This window comes from Narcine bancroftii, chromosome 7 (assembly GCF_036971445.1).
Source record: "Narcine bancroftii isolate sNarBan1 chromosome 7, sNarBan1.hap1, whole genome shotgun sequence".
In the NCBI taxonomy this organism is placed as follows: domain Eukaryota; kingdom Metazoa; phylum Chordata; class Chondrichthyes; order Torpediniformes; family Narcinidae; genus Narcine; species Narcine bancroftii.
In genome coordinates, this window is record NC_091475.1 from 182,917,461 (window position 1) to 182,941,301 (window position 23,841).

The 23,841-nt window shown below is 40.0% G+C and overlaps 1 protein-coding gene across 8 annotated transcripts in view; it reads right to left on the reverse strand.

Moving 5' to 3' along the window:
• Nucleotides 1–23,841, reverse strand: part of stard13a (StAR related lipid transfer domain containing 13a) — a 684,147-nt gene that overhangs the window by 500,995 nt on the left and 159,311 nt on the right. For 7 of the 8 annotated variants that reach the window (XM_069891632.1, XM_069891628.1, XM_069891627.1 and 4 more), the window contains one exon: nucleotides 14,409–15,183. The gene's annotated coding sequence lies outside the window, so the exon portion shown is untranslated. Of the gene's footprint in view, nucleotides 1–14,408; nucleotides 15,187–23,841 lie in introns of all 8 variants that reach the window. The other variant, XM_069891630.1, reaches the window with a different exon arrangement.

A 23,841-nucleotide genomic window follows, 5' to 3' on the forward strand; every position in this document is an offset into this window, starting at 1 on the left:
GTTAATTGTATTAAAATTAATATATTTTCTAGAGTGCAACACGTTTTTCAAACATTGCCTATATCCTTTGCATTGAAATTTTTTCAGGAATTATATAAATATGTAAGAAAATTTCTTTGGTTTTCTTAGAAAAATTAACGTGGAAATATGAACTAGGAGCTCTACAACTTCCAAATTTTAATAAAAAATTATAAGGAAACGCAAATAAGATTTTTCTCTTCTTTTTTTTGAAGAGGGAGAGAAACCAGATGGATTAAGATAGAGATGGAAAAGTTAGGAGAGAAAACACCACAAGATTTTATATATAAATGGGAAGAGATTAATATTTAGTGACATGGAAACTCCATTGTTGAAGCATATGATTAATATATGGTATAAAGCAAATACTGAAATGAGAGTGAGGAACTAAGGTTTAGCTAAAATTGCCTTATCCCATTCACAATGAGTAACTGACTTTTGGATATTTGGTTCTCTAAGGGAATTAGAAATGTAGAAGATTGTTATGAAGGAGGAAATTTAATGTCATTTGAACAATTAAAAAATAAATATAGGTTACAAAATAATGCAATATTTTGTTATTACAAGATAAACTGGATCCAACGACGTTATTACCTAAAAGTAGTGAACCTTGATTTGTACGTAATGGATCTATTTAGAAATTTATATCAGGCATGTATTTATTATTGCAAAAGGGAATTCAAAAGCAGGAAATACATAGATCTAGACAGAGATGGGACACAGATTTAAATATTATTATTGGGGAGAAAAATTGGGTGGAACTATGTCTAGATAGTATGACAAACACAATATATGCTAGATATAGATTGGTTCAATATAATTTTTAAAATCAACTATATCTTACCCCACAAAAATTAAATACCAGTAGATTGAAGTCAGGCCTTTCAGATCAATGTTTTAAATATAGCCAAGACATTGGTACTTGTTTACATTCTACATGGTCATGCCTAAAATTGAGACTATTTTGGATAGAATTAGGAACTTTATTGGAGCAAGTCAGAGTAGTTAAATTTCCACAGAATCCAATGTTGTTTATACTAGGTAATATTTCAGGGATAAGACCAAAATTGAAACTGAATTTATATCAAAAATAATTTGTAAAAAATGCATTAGCAGTTGCAAGAAAATGTATACAGTGACATGGAAATCAGAGTCTCATTTAGGTTTGGAAAGATGATTCATAGCTATATATCTCCTGAAAAGGTTACATACAATTTGCAAAATAAATATGTTTTTGAAAATTTAGTGCCCAAATTTACATCTTTTAGGTATAAATTTATAAATGGACTTTCCCTAAACCCCATGAAACCTCATTAACTCCTTGGAATAAATAAACAAAAAGCATTGAAAAAACGTTAGAATTAATTGAAAGTTAACAAGGTCTACTTTCTTCTTTCTTTACAATTGTATTCTTTTTTCCTTCTTTTTCTTCCTTCTTTCTTTTCTATCCCTTTTGGGGTTATTATTTGGAAGGGATGGTGTTGGGTGGTTTATATCTTGGGTGTTTTAGAAAACCATCATGTATAATGGATTTGATATGATTATATTATTATATTTTGTATTTTGACACAAATACAGGTGCCTAACCTTTTATCCAGGATCATTGGGACTGGACACCTGCCGTTGTTTGGAATTTTCCAGATTTCAGAATCATTTTGATTTCCGTTCCTTTAAGCCTGCCCACCCAAGTCATGATGCCATCTCCACCCTCCCCAACCCCCCTCCCAGTCACACTGCCATCTCTCCCCTCCTCATCTGCCCGAGTCATGCTGCCATCTCTTCCTCCTCCTCACCCACCCGAGTTACGCTGCCACCCACCTGAGCCACGCTGCAATCTCTCTCCTCCCCTTGCCCTCACCTGCCTGAGTTGCACTGCCATCTCCACCCCCCACACTCCCACGAGTTGTGCTTCTGTCTCTCTTCCACCTTGACCACCTGGGTCGTGCTGCCTTCTCTCTCCCCCTTGCCCACCCGAGTCACCCTTCTGTCTCTCCCCCTCCTTGCCCGCCCAAGTTGCGCTGCTGTCACTCTCCCCTCCTCACCTGCCTGAGTCACGCTGCCATCTCTCCCCCTTGCCCACCTGACTCACACTGCCATCTCTTCCCTCTCTCCCTTGCCCACCCGAGTCAAACTGCTGTCTCTCCCTCCTTATCTGCTTGAGTCATGTTGTCATCTCTCTCCTCTCCCTTACCCACCTGAGTCATGCTGCCATCACTCCCTCGCCCGCCTGAGTCATGCTGCTGTCTCTCTCTTTCCCCTCCACCCCCCACTGTACCAGCGCCAGACAGGCCGACTGAAAGTACCGTGACGCTAGATGGCCATTTGGAGGTGCTTATAAAGTAGTGGAACCCAACTTTATCTTTGATGAGCAGATGTCATCTACCAAAATAAGCGCCAGTTTTTAGAGGTTTCCGGTTTTCGGAATTCTGGATAAAAAGTTAGGCACCTGTTCATTATAGAAATTTAAATAAAATATTAAAAAAAAACTCTGGTAGAAAAAAGACTGTCCATCTACCCTATCTTTGCCTCTCATTATATATATTTCCACCAGGTCATCCTGCAGCCTCCAGTACTCCACGAAAACAATTTGATTTTTACACAGCTGAGAAATCATTCAGTATTTTTCAGTTATTCCAATTGTTAAAAATATCCTAACTGGAATTTCCATTCTTAAATTTTACTTCCACGGACCCTAGACATTTTGACGGATCGTCTGCACTCTAAACTGAACTGCAGGCCAACCGTGAACAACAGTCTAATGAATAGGACGTAAACACATTTCAGGTATTCTGCCAAAACTATATTGAACCATATAATGAATGTGAATATATAGTGATTCTGGGCAATAATACTAATTTGATGCTTAGGATTATTCAATATTCACCTCTTAAGTTAGTACAAATCATCTTTTACCCTCTTTGTAAAATTATACTTTGGATTTTCCAATGTTTCCTACTACAATCCAAACAACTATAGATATTACTTCAGCCTGTGCCACAGGGCAAATTTTTTTAAATCTGCAACAATTAGTTTTCATCCCTCTTCTCTGTTTTCCTCCTCAAAGACTTGGGCATGAAATGTGAAGCATATTCTTCTGAGGCAGATGCATTTATTTGTATTAAACTAAAGAAACATTGTATTTTCAGTGAATATTAAAAGATTGTATCAGGGCATTGCCATATTTCAAAAATACTTCATTGGATGTAAAGCACTTTGAACTTCCTGAGATAGTGAGAGACATTATATTAACCTCAGTTTCCCTTTCTTTGAATATACAAATCATTATTCTTTCAGTCATATTGTTTCATCTCATTGGGAATCCTTTCACTTCTCAAATCACCTTCAACTTTATCTCTTTTCAATTAATTGATAACACTAGTATTTTCATTGATGCTTTGATTCTTACAGTTATTGCCTTAAGCTTCTATAGTTCCAAGCTATACTTATACATTCTCTTTTCATTGTGTTCATCCAACACCTTGTTCTCTATTTCTTAATACAATACACAGAGATCCTAAAACCCAAGTATGATATTGCTATTTTTTCATGAATAACCTACTTGTATCCTATTATTTAGAAGCAAGGTTGCATGGTTTTCTCAAGAGTGAAGAAGTGGTTAGAGACAAATATATTGGCATTTTCCTAGCACTAATAGGTCTTGTGATAAGAAATAACATTCATTGAGTGCTTGAGCTCCACTCACAGGATTTGTCACCTGAACTTTGTAATAGATCAGTGCCTAGCCATACATCTGAGATACCTATTATCCCATAATAAGTACTGTAGAGTAAATAACCCAGTGGATTACTGAAATAATATTGCTTCTCTACTTGACATGCAATGCTTTAATCTTGCATGTACCATAGATCTCGGCCAGTCAGCCAGCTGTGAAGCGAAATGTAATGTAACACCTTCCATCTGAGTGCTCCCACTGGAATATGCAAGGAGTAGGTATTATGACAAAGAGCAGGTATTCACAAGCAGTCCGTAGGCTGTAACTCAATCTTGGGGTTCATTTTTTTGTTGTGAACCACTTGAGCTTCATTCTCATGGTTTGTGACATCATCTGAATTTCCTGATTGAGCAATGAATGGTGTTTAACACCTTTCTAGGGATTATGTAACAGATAATGTTACTTTTTTTCACCAAAGTACTTCTCAGAAAATTTCTCCTTATTTTCTAATATTTCACTCCTGGAAAGAAATATACAATCCTTCACTTGTCTTCATAATCACCTTTATTGTATTGAATTCAGATGTAACACTCCACCTCTGAGAGATGTGCCACACCCAGTAATTCAGGCACACTTTTTGTTTTGCCACAGCTTACAACAAGATTTAAGTCTATTTTCTTATAAAATTCTTATAATATTTAACTTGAAAAGAAAGCCAATTTATTGGTTCCAAATTATCTACACTGCATTTAATGCAATTTGAGTGAACCACCATTGCCCAAAATTGAATAAAAATTTGAAGGACATAAACAGAGTGAAAGGGCTTAGTTCCCTTTTCAGAGATAAAAGACAAAGTACAAGAGGCACAGACTTAAAACATGGTTCACAAGAACACTTAGACAACTCTCCCCTCCATCCACTCCATCAATAACTCCCACTGCCTTGGGAAGGCAGCCAACATATTGAAAGGGTTAAACAGGAATGTCTGCAGACTCTGTGATTGCAGTAAATTTGACACAAAAATGCTGGAGAAACTCATCAAGTAACTTAGCTTTCTTTATATACCAAGGTTAAAGACATTTCAGGCCTGAGCACTTCAGAATGAGAAACTTGCTGAGTTTCTCTAGCATTTTTGTGTAAAACATATTAAAAGACTTATCCCACCCCAGACACACTTCCTTCAACCCCACCCATCGGGAAGAAGATTCACGAGTGTATGATCCCGCACTATTAAGTTCAAAGACAATTTCTTTCCTGCTGTTGGCAGACTCCTGAATGAACCTCGCGATAGTAAAATAATGTTGCTTTTACTCTGTACTGTCTGATCTCTCTCTGTAACTCTGCACTTCAATACTATGACTTTCTTGCAGTACTATTTTAAAAATTTAGATGTACAGCACGGTAACAGGCCATTTTGGCCCATGAGAGCAAAATTTTCCAAAAACCACAGGATTTTTGGAGTAAAAACATCGAAATGCTGCAGGAACTTGGCAGATTTCGCAGCATCCATAGGAGGTAAAAATATACAATCAATGTTTTTGGCTTGAGCCCTTCTTCAAAGGCAGGGGGAGGAGCACAGACCAAAAGATATGGATAGGAAGACAAGAGAGAGGAAAGGGGAGCATTGATTGGAGGAGGGGGTGTGTTTACATCTGTGAATGCAGAGCTAGGGGAAAAGAGACAGGGAAAAAGGGAAGGGAGAGAGACAGATCAAGGGGAAAGATTGCTTTGAGCTGGATGGGAGGGCAGTTAACAGAAACCAGAGAAGTCAATGTTAATGCCATCCAGTTGTACGGTGCCCAGACTGAATATGAGATGTTGTACCTCCAATTTACAGGTGGTCTCAGTCTGGCAGTATATGAAACCATGGACAGACATTATGGCAGGGTAATTGTGACAGACAGAGCTGAGGTGCTCAATGAAGTGATCTCCCCTGTCTGCATCCAGTCTCTCCGATATAGAGGAGACCACAACAGGAGCACTGGATGCGATAGATGACCCCCGCAGATTGACAAGTGAAATGTTGCTTCATTGATGGTCAGGGCCCCGAATGGTGGTAAGGAAGATGATGTGGGCGTAAGTGGAGCACCTTCTGTGGTCACAAAGGTAGGTATCAAAAGGGTGATTGGTTGGAAGGGAGGAGTGGGAGAGGGAGTCACAAAGGGAAGAGTTCTTGCGGAAGGCAGAGAGGGGAGAAGGGAAGATCTGTCTGGAGGTGGGATCATATAACAGGTCACAGAAATAGCCAACGATAATATGTTGAATGCGGATGCTGCTGGGTTGGTAGGTGAGGACATGGTCATTCCTGTCCTTGTTGTGCGTGGGGGTGGAGGGGCCAGGGTGATGTGTGGATGATGGAGGATATGCTAGTGAGGGCCAAGATGATGACAGAGGGGAAGCCATGCTTTTTGAAGATGAAGGACATCTTGGATAATCTGGCATGTAAGACTTGGTCCTAGAAGCAGATGTGACGAGTTGGAGAAATTGAGAGAAAGGAATAGGATCGTTGCAGGGGACAGGGCATGAAGAGGTGTAGAATAGGTAGCTGTTGGAGTTGGTAAGTTTGTAGAAAATGTTTGTCGAGAGTTTGTCTCCCGAGATGGAGCAAGAGAGATCAAGAAAGAGGAGAGTGTTTCTTGAGATGGACCAAGTGAATTTGAGGTCCAAATACAAATTGGCAACAAAGTGGATAAATTCAATGAGCTTATCATGGGTGCATGAGGCAGGAGCAAAATAGTCATTGATGTAGCAGAGGAATAGTTTGGGAGCCTTGCCTGTAAAAGCTTGTAACATGGATTGCTCCACGTAACCAATAAAATGGTAGACATAGCTGGGGCCCACATTGGTATCAAAATCTACAAGGTTCATCTTCTGTATTTGGTGCTCCCATTGCGGTCTCCTCTACATCGGAGACTGGACTTAGAATGGAAGATTGTTTTGTTGAGCACCTTGGCTCTGTCTGCCACAATAGCAGTGATCTCCCAGTGGCCACTATGACAGATTATGTTATATTTTATATTATGTATAGATATGTTTTTGGAAGATAAATTGTGTTTTTTTTAATATAGTGTAGGTCACATACAAACACTTTAAAACAGACATCATGTAAAATGCCTGAGCTATGCTCAAGCCAGACAGTCCAGGCTCTGAGTGCCTTTGCAAAAACTTTGAAGAATGCCTGTAGAGACTTTACAAGTAGGTGTTAATCGGACCTGCTGTGGAGCAATGGAGTAGTTTTGGAAAGCAACAGAGGAACGAACTCAGAAGATTTGGTCTGGTGCCGCAATTTGTCTAAATGCAGTTTGCTGTTCCAGGAAGGTCAGGTGGTTTTGCAAGTGGAGAGAGTCAAACAAGCTTTTCTCTGATAGAGAGAGAGAGAGAGAGAGAAAGGGGGAGAGAGAGGGAGAGAGAGAGAGGGAGAGGGAGAGGGAGAATTCAGTTCTGCAGTTTTACAGTTCAATAGCAGCAGCTAGGACTGGAACAGGACAAGCTGGCAAGCTTGTGGAAAAACCCCATTTTGAAGATGGGTTGTGAGTTCTTAGTTCAGCCTGGTCAATGCCCCTGTGGTCCATACAAGAGGAGATGGCTGGCTGCATAATGTTTCACTTGAAATAAGGGAAACAAAAAGGAACTCTGTGGTGACTTGAAAGAAAGAGATTATCATCTAGAAAACTCTGATAGGGCAAGTTTCTTTGTGGCTGATCAGAAGGAATCAGTTTGTGCCCAACAAGCAACAAATCTCTCTCTGAAAACCGACAAGAACCTTCCTGAACAGTAACTATTTACCTTTCAAGCACCAAAACCTGGTGAAATTCATAAATGTTAAATTCTGTGCACAGTATAAGAATTGCCTGATACCAGTGTACTTGGAGGAGTGAGAAGTGAGATTGAACTATGAATCAAATAACTTTCCTGAACTTACATATACATTTCAAACACACGTGCTTTGAATTAGAAGGGAGTTAAGTTCAGTAATAAGTTAAAGTTTGATCTTGTTTTCATGTTTCAAGATAATTAAAAGTAACATTTGTTTAAGTAACCATTTGTCTTGGTGAATTTCTATTGCTGTTAAGTTTTGGGGTCCTCTGGGCCCATAACAACACCCATTTCAATTTCCCACCCTATTCTCTTTCCAACATGTCTGTGCATGGTCTCATGCAATGTCAGACTGAGACCACCCACAAATTGGAGGAACAACATCTCATATTCTATCTGTGCACCCTCCAACTGGATGGCATTTACATCAACTTTTCCAGTTTCCGTTAGTCCTTCTCCCCCATCTATCCCTATGTCTCCTTTCCTCTGGCTCTCTCTCTTCCCTTTTCCCCTCTGTCTGCTTTCCTCCTGCTCTGCATTAACATAGCCAAAACAACCCCTGTCCCCCTATCAATTTTCATCTTTCTCCTGTCCTCCTATCCATATCCAATTAACACCTTTAGTCTGTTGGTCTGTTCTCCTCTCTCTGTCCTTTCTTTTCATTCAGACACCAGTCTGGTTTTTATTCACACCCGAAGAAGGGCCCCAGCCTAAAATGTCAGTTATATACAGTCCTCATCCCTTATCACATCCAATTTACACCTTTTATTGGTCTGGATTCCTCCCCCATTGTTTGAATTTTGAGACTCTCTGATATGTACTTTTCTGATTTTTCCTGGAAGAAGGGCTCAGGTCCAAAATGTTGACAATATATCTTTGTCTCCTATGGATGCTGAAATGACCAGCTGTTCCTCCAGTATTTCGATGTTTTTATTACAATCAAAGTATCTGCAGACTTTCATGTTTCACAGCATTTTACTACAGATGACCGTTGGCATATCAGACATTTTGTATACACACAGTTGGTCAATCTAGGGAAAAGCCTCAGCTTTCCTTCCATCTACCCCGTGGTGAAAGAGCATCACTAAATCAGAACTGGGAGAATCATTTATTTAATTGATATGATAGATTGAAAGCAGAAAAAAGTCAGCCTATAATTGTAAGTTATTTTGGAGGTTAGATAGATTAAAAAACAATCCAAGATCACTATTGTCTTCTTCAATAAAGAGAATCAATAAAGGAGGAAAAACCCAACACCCAACCCTAACCAACCAATTTTCCCCTGCAACCGCTGCAACCGTGTCTGCCTGTCCCGCATCGGACTTGTCAGCCACAAACGAGCCTGCAGCTGACGTGGACATTTACCCCCTCCATAAATCTTCGTCTGCGAAGCCAAGCCAAAGAAAGAAGAAATTGTAGTACAACAAAAATGTTCTCTTAGTCTTTCAAACCCTAGTTAATAGATTTATCAAGGCAAAGGAAGCAAAGAAAGCAGATGATTTGCATGTATCAAAATTTTAAAATAATTTACATTTTTTAATTTGAGTAATGAGTGCTGGCTAGAGCAACTAGAAAAAAATGTGTAAGTTATTTTCCCTTTGATCTGATAAAAATAGCTCTAATTTAGTTAATCTAAAGGATGATACTTCTAACAATAAATCCTTCCTCAGCTACCCCTAGTATGCTCATGCACCATGATGTGATGAATCTGACTGCAAGGAACCCTCTAAAAAACTATCCAACATCTGGAAATACTTTAACTGCAAACTACACATGGAGCAGTAAACCTCTTATTTACAATGGCTACACAAGTAAGCCACAAACATTTTCAGGTGAAAGAAATGGAATGACCATCCATTAATGTCTTGTCCATTCTGAGTAGCATGCATGACCAGATGTGTGGGGTTTCCAGATGAGATTCAACGTCTCCGATGCGACTTATGACGACAGCAATCCTTCTCAAATCAGTAAGAACTGTTTTAATAAAAATCTGTTGCAAACTTTTAAATATGCTAACTGTGGTGCTTGAAAGCCACTATTACAGGATGTTTTGTATCCTGTTTTGGGGGGAATTGTTATGTTATCAACTTAGCCAGAGTGCTGGGAAATGAGTCAGGCCAAATGAAACCCAGATGGTCTAAGACTTGGCATAAAGATAAATAAATTCTGGATGTGACAACAGCAGCTTAGGTGCAATTAATTAAATTTTAAAGCATTTATGTTTTCATGGTATTCTTAAAACTTCCCCTTTCTTCCTTATTTATCAGAAGAACAGTCAATTTATTGAAAATGTTGGTTTCCACTGGCTCTGCAATTATTTTAGATGTTCAAAGTAAAAGAGTCGCTCTCAGGTAGTTTGACATGGTCAAGCACATGTCAAACTTACATTGTGCCAATGTTTATTTGGCATCACAATTAAAGCCACTTAACACTGTAAAGGTTCTTTGTTGTGGTAGTCATTGAAGGGTAGTTTACATCAAAATTCTGAAACACAAAAGTTTACCGATGCTATGATTGCAGTAAAAAGACACAGAAATGCTGGAGGAACTCAGCACTGCCCATATGAGGTGAAGATATCTTACCAATGTTTTGGGCCTGAGCCCTTCTTGACACATTTTAATTAAAAAAAATTTAGACATACAGTATGGTAACAGGCCAGATTGGCCCACGAGTCTGTGCCATTCAATTACACCCAATTAACCTACACACCCGGTACGTTTCAAACACTGGGAGGAAATCAGAGCCCCTGGGGAAAACCCATGCAGACACGAGAAGAATGTACAAACTCCTTACAGACATTTCTCTGTGTTTTTCATCAAACTTCGACTCTTTCAGTGATAACAACAGCTTCAATATTTTAATCACAAAATGAACACAACAGATCAATGTGAGAGTACATGTGAATAATCAAGAGATGGCAGAACAAACCAATATTTGAAAAAGATTGTTTATTTTCTTTATCTATTTAGCTCTAACTTTATAGTCAGTGTGTATTTCCATATTGAGTGGAACAATATAAATTTACAAGTGTATTTGATGTGTAAGGAAGGTCATATTCATTGGTTAAATAATTTGACAAGAAAATTAATCCACAGATACCCACAATTATATCTTTAGACCCAAATATTTAGCAGTTTCATTTCTGAAGTACTCTATTTGCAAACATTAGTGATCTCAGGATGCAGTCATAGAATCATACAGCACAAAAACATAACCCTCAATCTACCTCATCCATGCCAACTCAAGTTCAAGTTTATTATCATCTGACTGTACAAGTACAACCTGATGAAACAGCATTCTCTGGTCCTCGGTGTAAAACACTGCAAACACACATACAGACAAAAGATACAAATGCAATAAATACATATATACATACATAAAAATAAATAAATATTTTAAAATAAACAGTAGAATCTCACAGGGCTTGTTTGAACAGTTCATTTAGTCATTCAGCAGTCTCATACCTGTGTGAAGAAGCCTGGTGGTTCTGGCTCTGATACTCTTATATCTCTTTCCTGATGGGAGTAACTGAAAGATGCTGTGAGCAGGGTGGTAGGAGTCCTCAACAATTTTTCACGCCTTCTTCAGACAATGATCCTGGTAGATCATGCTGGGAGTGGGGTGGTAGAGAGGAGGGGTGGGGGAGGGTGAACTCATTGATCCTCTCTGCTGCTCTATGGTCCTGTGGATTGACCTCTGATCTAATGATCTACAGCAACCATACCACGTTGTGGTGCAACCGGCCAGGACGTCCATTTTACAGCTCCTGTAGTTAGTTGATAGGTTGGTAACGGTAACTTTTCCTGGCTATTGTATCTTTCTACAATAATACCATTTGCCTTATTAGTGGCCTTATCTGCTGGCTATTCAAGTGCCTGTCTGGATGCCTCTTGCTACTCTTTTGCCTCCACTATCTCTTCTACCGTGCACTCCAGACATCAACCACTCCCTTTATATTTTCCATCTTATCTTAAATCTATGCTTCCTTGCTTTGGACACCCCCAAGATGAGAAAAAGATTCTTACAACCCATCCATATAATTTTGTATACCTCTATCAATTCATCAGTCAGCCTCCTTCAACCTTACCCATGTAGTCTCTCTTTACCCTGAGATCCCTGGTGAGTCTCTTCTTTAACTTCGCTATTGCAATTATATCCTTCCTACAGTTTGCTGACCAAAACTGCACATAATACTGCAATTTCAGCCTTATCAATGATTTGTAAAGTTGTAACAACCCTTATGTTCTATGCCCCGTCTAATAAAGGAAAGCACGCTATAAGCCCTTCTCCACCACCCTATCTACCTGTGTTATCACTTATATGGAACTATGGACATGAACCCAGTTCTATAAACACTTCTTAAGACCTTATCACTTTATGTGTATGAGTTTTCCTTACTTAACTTCCCATAATTTAATACATATCATCTGACATAAATTCAATATCTGGCAATCCATATAATCTTTTAAACAAAATCTATGTTCTAAATTTAATAATCTGAAAATAAATGTTTGATATTTTGCTCATGGTAGAAATTGAGGATGTGAGATTTATTAACAAAAGAATTAATTCAAAAAATGTCAAAAGCAGTTTGGAAGCAGACAGGAAAGAGGGTAAATGTAAGGGGGAAAGCGGGAGAGAAAAGTCTGTGTAACAAAGCATACAAGCCTTAAAAAGGCTTAAAGGAATAAGAAAAATACATTGTCAAGTCCAACTCATTCTTAAAATGGATTGTTTCCAGCTTTCCCTTTCATTTTTTATTACACCTGGAAATATGATTGCCAAAGTTCTACTTTTTTTTTACAGGTTTACATGCCTGAAAGACCACTTCTTTCTTCATAGTTGAAATATGATGAAAACCATTTCTGGGTTGATTTGCATCACTTGTACACTTAGCATTTCCTGTCATGAGTAATCCTTGTGACCCAGATTCAATTTGTACATCTATGTGTACCTAGTGTCACCTCCTATGTGCAACACACCTTTTGGATTATTGCACAACTTGAACCACATTGTCCTAGAGACACACTTTGCAGAGCACTCCTGTTAAGTTTACAGACCTGCAACATTAGTGAAATATCTACTGAAAACATTGAGTCCCCTCCTCCACACCCGCAATAGAATAATTCCTTCAATTATTGTGGCCCTTCAACACTCTATGGTGGCTCCTCTACCTAACCCTTTCATTGTTGCAGATCTATTCGCGCTCCCCAGAGATTCCTGGCCTCAATTCCAACCCCATAACAAACCCCTAGCTTTTCCTTTCATTCACAAATTTATCCCACCCTGCCACAACCCACTCTGCCAAAAGCTTGCCTTAGGGAGCTCCAATAACACGTAGTCAGCATCCTCAGGACAGGAGAACTCGAAGTTTGCTAGCATACCACCTCAAGAGAGATGCACAAAGCAGTGAACTAAAACCATGGTTTAATACACCTGTCTCTGGGAAGGACTCTATCAAATCACCAACAAAAAGTTTTAAAATGTATTCATTTAATTGCGTGATGGAAGTAAAGGTAAGACATACATAAAAAGTCTTGTAAATTTCTACCTGATTCACAAATGTAATTAAGCAATGGCTACAAAATGTCAATCCAACAGAACAACCTGCATTATTCATTCATGACCAACTGCATTATCCTGATGGTATTTCAATGATCCCCTCTGACTCAGAAATGACACTGATCCAGAGGTTATTGATCATCTGTCTCTATTTCTTTGTACAGATGTCATTATTCTTAATTTGATATACATCTAGATTTTAAAAAGTTTTTTTTAATGATAGTTTCCAGAAGTGCTAGTGATTAGTTAATCAGACTACCAACCATCAGCTTTATGAATGAATATAAAGGCAGCACAGCTCTTACATTTTGCCAGAACTAAATGTATCTGAAATCTGCTTCAATTGAATGCAAGTAACATTTTACTCAGGATTGAAAAATAAGGCTTTTATTTGTGATATTTATACATATTTATTAATGAGTGATAAATTTTAAATGAAGTAACCTGAGGTGTACATTTTAGGAAAATAATTAATCACTGTTTATGGAGTGGTGAAGGGTGTGCAGGTTAGTGCTTGATTGGATGTGGAATTCCAGAGTGTGGAAACAAGAAAGTATGCTTTATTAAACTGGAACAAACATTATTTTGATTTTTTTTCTCTCTATCAGTATGGCAAAGAAATGTAACTACAATTTCAATTCATGACTGGAGAGAAGATTAAGTCAGTGGAACAAAGGGTTAAATAAAGTGATTAAAGAGAAGATTTATGTCTAGAGCACAGACACATGATCCGAGGATTGCCTGGTGGAGGATAAACACAAATATGAACTGACTGAAATGAATATGAAATGGACTGTTTCTATATTTTTATCTCTGTAATTACACATCATCAAAGAATTTAAAATTAGCAGGCAATGACAATAATCTTCTTTTGCTCAATAATCTTAAAAAGCTACATACATTAAAATAATGAGTACTGTAGTGTGGCAAAGCATACACATCACTGATTGTGACCAAAATGCAAGCTTGAGCATTCGAATTGAAGAGAACATACTAAATTAAAACTTCAAGATAAAGCATTTTAAAATACAAAAAAAATATATTTAGCAGCTTGAAAAAAATTGCGATGCACAACATATGAGCAAATATTAGCATCAATCATTCTGAATTGCTTTTGATATATTGGGCTATTTTGTATCACCTTCTGTACATCGACCATTATTAGAAGCAAAGGAAAAGAGAAACTTATGTTTTCTCACCACTCCATAGTTAAATAATCAAAACGGCTCAAAACATTACATTCCTGCTGCTTTCAGAGCAACAACATCAAAAATGGACTTTTCAAAAACTTCAAATAGCTAGAAGAGCAGCAGAAGGAAATAACATAGAAGTCACTCACGGTTAAAAGGCCGATAAAAGACAACACTTCCTATTAGTTCATCCTCTTAATTGGAGAGTTTTGTTGTCTCCCATGCCTTTCTATGAACGGACTGTCTCTTCTTAGGACTCTGGTGTGCAAGAAGCACGCAGAACAAGTTAAAGCTGCCGACTGTGATTGAACAGGATAGTTTGTCCTCATTTGCATAGTTGTGATTAATGACCTCCCGCCCTCTTTTTCATTTCTGAGGTGAAAAGCTTTCCTCTACATTTGAGATTGGTGCCAATTAATCCACACGCACTAGATATTGATTTTGGGCAATGAACTTTAATTTGGTTAAGTATTACAATTGTGTTCCACAGCCACTTTAAATAGACAGAATTTGTACATGTTCTGCAAAAAATGCTGTCAATTAAACCATTTGTTCAATGAAAGGTTATATTTAGATTGTTGTGTATGTCAATCTTTGTCTGAAGAGTTACATTTACATAAACATACTATACGATATGTGAATGCATGGAGGGCATTAAATACTTGTCGAATTTTTATGGCAATGGTAGGATATCACATTACATTTAAAAGGTTTATGAAGAAGATCATGCAATGACTATTATTTTTCAAAAGCATTCTGATGATATATGAATGTTTGAAATAGAAAAAAAAACTTGTTAATAAAGATTGTTAGCACTTGCATTGTTTAGCTGGATGCTGATATTCAACAGAGTCTTCAACTTTCAATCAGTCAAGTTGTAGGATGCAGGTTTGTTCATGTGTAGAGTGAGCTCCAGCCTCAGTGCTGCTGGCAGGACAAACACAGGTGAAATAAAAATAACCATGTTAGCATGTCACTTAGGTCACCCATAAAATCCAGGGCTCCATCTCGCAACCCTAGAGAAGATGTGCGGCAGTAGTCTTTCTGCTACTATGGCTCAATGCACAAAGCGCTGGAGTAGCTCAGCAATTTGCAACAGGTTTGATATGACCATGGTGCCTCATTCCACACCCCCCCCACCACCCCGTCCAGGCAGCTGCATTTTCTGAGTCCTGTAATCTTATATACACTGACCCTCAAAACTTCCTCCAAAAGACCTTATGAAAACTCTAGTCAGCCGTGCAATTCTGCAGGCTGGGACGACTTGGTGGGCTATGATTAGGTGATAGGTGGGTTTAACATGTCAGCTTGCAAATGTAGCACTGTGACATTGTTCACCTTACTGCAACACCTCCATCTGACCATGCTAGACAATGCAATCTTGGTAACCTTCCCTGACCTGTCACCATGACCTTTGTCATGATTGGCTTCTCCACTGACTTTACTGGCTGTTGGAAAGTAACTGGTGTCAAGTTATTCATAAGGTTGCTGATAAAGATACTCCTTATTCCCACCATGTATGTGTTTTGGGTGACTTTGAAAGGGGGAGGGATTGAGTCTTTTGAAAAGCAGTGTCTCAATGCTTTATCCAAATTCTCCAGAACCCAGGCAGTTTTAATAAACAACAAGAGACTGGTAAAATTGAGAAAATTTCTAGGAATGTAGCACTTTAACTGTGATATGATTTACCTAGAGGGATAAGATTAGGTTACCTTTATCATGCCAATATATTTGCCTCAGTCACTGTCATTAAAACAAAGGTAAGCTGGTGCTTTACCCTTTGGGAAATTTGCACAAATTGGTCACTGTGGTATGATCGAGGACCACCTGCAGACACAAAGCAAGTAGTCAAAGGCTTTATTAACAAGAAAGCCTTGGCATGCCTCTACATGCTGCTGGCTCATGTCCAAGGCAGGTATGAGGGAGGAGACTAGGGCTATCTTCCTTTATTAGGTCTTACAGGGAGGAACTACAGGTACAGAAGGCGGGCCAGCCTGCCCAGTCCAGCAAAGTCATACCTGCAGTACATCAGTCCATCAGCACTAACCGTGTAGTCCATACTAGTTCATAGGTTCAGCCGATCTGGTGGTTCTATCTGGCACTGCGTTTGCCGCAGCACCAGCTGTGTCATCAGTTCACTATGTCTGTGTGTACTGTTCCAAGGGGGGTAGGGGACTTATTTTTAAGGGTGGGGGAGGCAGCTTGAGGGGCCATGGAGGTGCATTCACCGTTGCTTGTTGGGGTGGTTCATCGAACCAAATAGGTGCTGACAGGGGCTACTGTGTGCACCTCCCATGATAGAACCCCAGCTTGAGCCAGGTTCTGGATGGACACTGGGTCATCCTATCCATCCAGGTACTGTACCAGAGCATTCTGTGGGTTAGCATGCAGGAGGTGCACTTCCTCAACCAGCGGGTCCACCTTGTGGGTCCTAACATGCTATTGGAGAAGCACCGCCCCTGGGGTCATCAGCCAGATCAGCAGCTTGGATCCTGATGCATACCTCCTAGGGAAGGAGAACAATTTTTCATGTGGGGTAGTATTAGTCGCAGTGCAGAATAAGGACCTGGTGGTGTGCAACACTTCTGAAAGGACCTCTTGCCACTGAGAGACGGGCATCCCTTTCGACGAGGGCCAAAAGGACTGCCTTCCAGATCATGCCATTCTCCCTTTCCACCTGCCCATTCCTGTGGGGGTGAAGTGGGTGGTTCTACTCGTGGCTTTGCCCTTGGAAAGGAAATACTGCCGCAACTCCTCACTCATGAATGAGGACCCCCAATCACTGTGAATGTAACTGGGGTATCCAAAGAGGGTGAAGATAGTGCAAAGGGTTTTAATGGCTGTGGATGTGATCATGTTGGGGCAGGGGATGGCAAATGGGAAATGTGAGTATTCAGGAAGTAGACATTCCAATTCGTGGATGGGAGGGGCCCCTTGAAGTCCATACTGAGACATTTGAAGGGTCGAGTGACCTTGATGACCTGGGCTCTCTCCAAACGGTAAAAATGCGGCTTGCATCCACAGACTGAGCAATTGCAAGTCAGCTCTATGAATAGGGGAGGGCTTGGAGGCGATCTACTTGTGCCCTGGCACAGGTTCCCCTGGACAGGGCATCGGGTGCTCATCAAGATTGGCTGACCAATACAAGATCTTATAATTGTAGGTGGACAGTTCAATTTTCCACCTCATGATTTTATCATTTTTGATTTTCCTCTGCTGTTTATTATTAAACATAAAAGTGACGGTTCTCTGATCCATCAGCAGGGTGAATGGTCTGCTGGCCAAATAGTTCCTCTAGTGACACAAGGCCTCCACTATAGCCTCTGGCTCCTTCTAAATGGCGAAGTGTCTGAGTTTGGGGCCTTGGAGGATTCAGGAGAAAATGAAACTGGCCTGCCTGTGTGGCAGCCAGGGCAAAGTTGGAGGCATTGCTCTCCATTTGGAATGGGATGGATTCATCAATGGTGTGCATCACCGCCTTGGCAATCACATCCTGAATGCCCTCAAAAGGGCATAAGCAAATATGTGGATAATATGAAAATAGGGGGAGTGGTGGATAGTGAGGTAGATTTTCTTGGATTACAGAAGGATTTGGTTTGTTTGGAAGAGTGAGCTGAAAGATGGCAGATGGAATTCAATGTAAACAAGTGTGAGGTGCTGCATTTCGGTAAAAATAACCAGAATAGGACATATTATCAGTTAAGGGGAGGGCATTGAGGCATGCAGAGGAGCAAAGGAACCTGGGGGTTATGGTACAGAGTTCACTGAAGGTGGATTCCTATGTAGACAGGGTGGTTAAGAAGGCATATGGTATGCTGGCCGTCATAAATCATAGTATAGAGTATAGGAGCTGGGAGGTGATGCTGCGGCTGTTTAAGGCATTGGTGAGGCCAGGTTTGGAGTACTGTGCTCAGTTCTGACCTCCAAGTTATAGAAAGGATTTAGATAAGGTGGAGGGTGCAGAGAAGGTATACAAGGATGTTGCCTGGCTTACAGCATCTGGATTACAGGAAGAGATTAAGGAGACTGGGACTTTATTCATTGGAATGTAGACAACTGAAAGAGGACTTGATAGAGGTATATAAAATTATGAAAGGAATAGACAGACTAGACATAAACAGACTCTTTCCCCTGAAGGCAGGGGAGGTTGGAACAAGAGGCCATGAGTTAAGGGTAAGGGACAACACTTTAGGAAAAATATTAGAGGTGGCTTTTTCACTCAGCGAGTGGTGGCAGAATGGAATGAACTTCCAAATGAGATAGTTGCGTCAGGTTCCCTTCTGTCATTTAAGATGTGTTCATGGAGGTGAGGGGGTTGGAGGGTTATTGGCAGTAAGTGGGAGGTTTGAGCTAGTGGAGTTGTTCTAGTGAACCGGTGCGGACTCGAAAGGCCAACATGGCCTGTTTCCATTCCGTAAATGGTTATATGGCTATTGTAACTTAGCATACCCTTCCTTATCAATACAGGTGCATTGACCTGCAGATGAAATCAGCTAATTCCCAATCACGTTCAATGAAAGGACCCATCACACATCAAGAAAATATGATGCACAGGCATCTTCAGCTCCAAAGGAATTATAATGAAGCTGGTATCCTTGAACCCAAGGAACTACCTAAAAAAAGATAAACATTAAACCAGTATATTAACTAGGTGGGTGGCTCGGTTAGCATAGCAGTTAGGGCAGTGGTTCACAATCTTTTTCTTTCCACTTACATATTAAGTATTCGCTATGCCATAGGTGCTCTGTGATTAGTAAAGGATTGCTTAAGTTGGTATGTGGGTGGGGGAAAAAAAAAGTTTGAAAACCACTGTTTTAATCGTACTTAATTGACTCATTATGTGCATGGTTTCATAACTCCAAAAAAAATGAAATGGACCAATGATAATTTTTTCTCAAGTATTTCAGTAACAATTGGGTCTCGAGCAGTGATTCTCAACATTCCTTTTCCACTCACATACTACTTTAAGCAATCCCTTACAGAGCATCAATGGCATAGGGATTACTTAAAGTGGTACATGAGTGGAAAGTAAAAGGTCGAGAACCATTGAGTTAGAGTAATGCTATTACAGTGTCTGAACCTGGTTTTGAATTCAGTGCTGGCTGTAAGGAGACATTCTCTCCGTTTCTGTGCAGATTTCCTCTGGGTGCTCCAGTTTCCCCTACATTTCAAAGATATATGGGATTTGTAGGTTAATTGCCATGGGTGTATTTGAACAGCAATGCTGTTATCAGTGAACAGATAGCTAACTTCTAAGTATTTGCTAGTTTGGCAATGTCTCAAGACTATCTGTACATAAGTCAAGAAGAAGGTCAGTCTTCTTGCAGCAAGAACAGCTGGAGAAGCACATCACAGTGGCAGCGATTTCAAGCCCACATGGAAAATCATTAGAACTGAGGAACTAGTGGTGACTACATTCTGGTTCATTGTTTTAATAAGTTCTACTTTCAAATGAATATTTTGACCTGTCAAACTTGTTGATGCTTTTGCAGCTTCTCAAAGTAAAACTGTTTCACTATACTGACTGAAGATTCTGCTCATGCTATTCGTAACTTAGTTCATTATCTTCACTTGCCCAAGAAGTCAACCAGTACTTTGAGGTGTTTATGCAACTGTCACAAGATGGATGCCTCTGAAAATTGGGTGTAGGTTGAATCCTATTGGCAAGTGCCGCTAAATTATACAGCCCTATTCTTGCATGATACTTATCCAAACTTTAGTCAAACTTTTAGTCAAATTTAGATCTATTATATCTAGCTCTACGAGTCTATTCTTAGCTGCCATGTCCAGACTACTTTATGCAGTCTGGCATCAGAGAAAAATCAATGCTAACAACATTGCTTAATCAGCCCCATTTTTTTCTCTCTCCACCAATCATCCATGAACCACTGTCTCCCAATTCCACCCCTCTCTCACCAGACTTCATCTGCCCATCGCCTCCCAGAGATGCTGGATCTATTTCGATTTGCCTGTAGAAGAAACCATTCCATAGACAAATCTATAGCCTTGTCCCTTCACTCTGTCCTGACCCACCTGGAGAATGACGCCTCATACTCCAGGCTGGTGTTCATTGACTTCTGCTCAGTGTTTAATACAATCATTCCACAGAGACTGGTGGAGAAGCTTCCCTCATTGGGACTCATCAATTCTGGGCTTCCTAATGGAAAGACCATGGTCTGTCTGGGTCAGTAGCAGAACATTGAGCACACCATCAAGCTGAGCATTGATGCATCTCAGGGCTGTATGCTCAGCCTGCTCTTGTTCACACTACTGACCTGTGACTATATTGCTAGATCCAGCTCCAACAGGGCCATCAAGTTTACAGATGACACAACAGTAGTTGGTCACATCAACAACAAGGATGAGTTGCACCACGGACAAGAGGTGGAAAATCTTGTGAAATGGTGCAAGAGTAACAGCCTAAGTCTCAACATGGACAAAATGAAGGAGACCCATCATGGACATTCAACATATTCTAACTTGTCAAGAAGGCGCAACAGTGACTGTACTTCCTGAGATGACTGAAGTGGGAAAGGCTACCGGCCACAATAACATCAACCTTCTAAAGGAGCTCTATCGAGAGTGTTCTGGCCAGCTGCATCACAGTGTGGTACAGTTGCTGCAGCAAAATGGATCCGCAAGATGGAGCAAAAGGGCATGATCTATCCCATTAACGTAATCTACTGGGATCATTGTCTGAAGAGGGTGCGCTAAATCATTCAGGACCTCTTCCACCCCACACATAGCATCTATCAGCTGCTCCCGTTGGGAAAGAAATAAAGGAGCGTCAGAGCCAGCACCACCAGGCTGAGGAACAGCTTCTTCCCACAGGTAGTGAGAATTCTGAATGACCAAAGAAACTACTCACACTAGCCATCCGAGACTCTCATCAATACATATTATTTATTTGTATAGGTGAATACTTGTCCTACATATGTAATGCTTGTCTGTTTGTGTGTCTGTGTCTTTTGCATCGATGACTGGAGAACGCTGTTTCGTCGGGTTGATTTTGTTCAATCAGATGACAATAAATGTGTCTTGACTTGACTTGATATTTCCTATTGTCTGCAAGCCCCAGCCTCACCTCTTCCTCCTACCTCCTTATATTGTCAACCTCCCTTCCACACTCACAGTCCTAATGTAGGCTATTCCTTTGCCTTTTCAAATACTGCCTGACCCCCTGAGTTCCTCCATAAGTTTGCTTAATGCTCCAAATTTCAGCATCTGCAGTCTCTCTTGAGTCTGTTATGGGTCCAGAGGATCCCAAAACCCAGCAGCAATTGAAATTCACCAAGACAAATGGTTACTTCAACAAAAGTTGCTTTTAATTATTTTTAAGCATGAAACCAGGATCAAACCTTAACTTATTACTATTAACTTAACCTCCTTCTAATTCTAAGCGCACTTGTATTTAATGTGTGTGTAAGTTCAGAAAAGTTCTTTGATTCACAGTCAAATCTCACTTCTCACTCCTCCAAGTTCAACAGTATCAGGAAATTCTTATTCTGTGCACAGAATTTAACATTTATGCATCTTCAACAGGCGTTGGTACTTGAAAGGTAAATGGTTACTGCTCAGGAAGGTTCTTGTTGGTTTTCAGAGAAAGAATTATTGCTCGTTGGATACCCACAACTGATTCCTTCCGATCAGCCACTTCAGTGTCTTGCCAAAGAAACTAGCCCCATCAGGGTTTTCCAGATGATAACCTCTTTATTTTAGGTCACCACAAAGTTCCTTTTTGTTTCCCTTATTTCAAGTGAAACATTGTACAGCTAGCCATCTCCACATGTATGGACCACAAGGGCTTTGAACAGGCTGAACTAAGAACTCACAACCCATCTTAAAAATGGTTTTTTTTTTCCACAAGTGTGCCAGCTTGTAATTTTCCAGTCCCAGCTACTGCTGCTGAAGTGTAGAACTGAAATCTCTCTCTCTCTCTCTCTCTCACACACACACACACACACACACACACACACACACACACACACACACACACACAGAAAACCATATGACCCTCTTAGCACAGCCAACTGCACTCAGACAGACTGCAGCACCGGACCTAATCTTTGAGTTATTCATCTGTTGCTTTCCAAAACAATAATCCATTACTTCACAGCATGTCCAATTATCACCTACTTGTAAAGTCTCATTAGGCATTCTTCAAAGTTTTTGCAAAGGCACTCGGAGCCTTGACTGACTGGCTTGAGCAGAGCTCTGACATTTTAAATGAGATCTGTTTTGAAGTGTTTGTGACCTACACTAAAAAAAGCCTACCAGTATCTATCTCCTTTAAAATATATCTATATACAATACAAAATATAACATAATCTGTCACAAGTCTCTCATAGTATGATGCTTTAATGTCACCAATAATAGTTGATTTAAGATGGTTCATATATGCCTTTATATTTACTGAGCATTAAATTGTGACTTTCATACTGCCTTTTAATTCAAATCTATTTGAATTTGTTTCTTCATTTAATTCATTAAATGTTGTAGTACAGCTGCTATGAAAATGCCAAAGTAAGTGATTGTATCACACTGCAGTTACAAAATGTTTTTAGTGATTTGTTTCACCAGAAATGCCAGACATAGGTGACTATTACTTGGAGCTTGGACTAAGAGGTTCAGATCTGGAGCTCGGGTGTTGATGGTTTGGACTGAACTCTGTGTGGCTGCGGGGGCTGCAGAAGTGCTGGAGCCAAATCCACAAACACTTTGTGACTCTGAAGGGACTCCCTTTTGCTTCTCTTTCTCTGACTGGAAGAGACACTTCAGGCAATTTCTACCAATGGCGAATCTGTCTGTCTTATGGCAGAAGAAAACAGAGTCTGTGTAATATTGTACTGTCTTTATTGCATGACAATAAATTGAATCTTGACCTTGAGGTTCCTGATATTCATCTTTTTCCTTTTGCTGTATCTTCTCCTATGTCTTTGTCTGCATTTTCATCCTGGTACCCCTTCTGGCTCTCTCCTTGGTAGGCAATGGCTGAGCTAGTCTGATAGCTGCATTTACAGTGCACAGCAGTCCTCTGCAAAGAATAACACCTATATAGACCACCAGAGGAGTGATACAGACAGTGAAATTTAATTTTGAGCAGTTCTGTGGTGGCCTCCACCAAGCTACTATAGTGACATGGCTGGAAATGAATGTTACAAAACTGCAGAAATTAGAGCTCTGAGCAGAGTGAGCAACCATTTAAGCAGGTGAGTCCTCAACCCACAAATCCATCTTTCAAGGCTGTATGGCCCCTGAAAGGGGAGAGGCAGCTGTGACTAGCTAAGTATAAATGAGATGTGAAAATTGCCAACACATTCCCGGAGCTGACCATTATAAAGGTTCCTTTATGCTCTATCACAAAGTGCATGTTAAGTAATCCCTTCCTGTTGATGAATATTTGTGAGTTGAGAATGAGGGCTGCAACTGCTATATGAGTGCAGTCTATGAATAGCTGCAGTTTGGAGAAGTTTGGAATGACAGCAAATGTTCCCAAACAATCTGCCACTTCCTGTGGGTTGTAATGATGAACTAGATAAAGTCACATTTTGTGGAGTAGAAATTTCTATAATCCCCCTAATA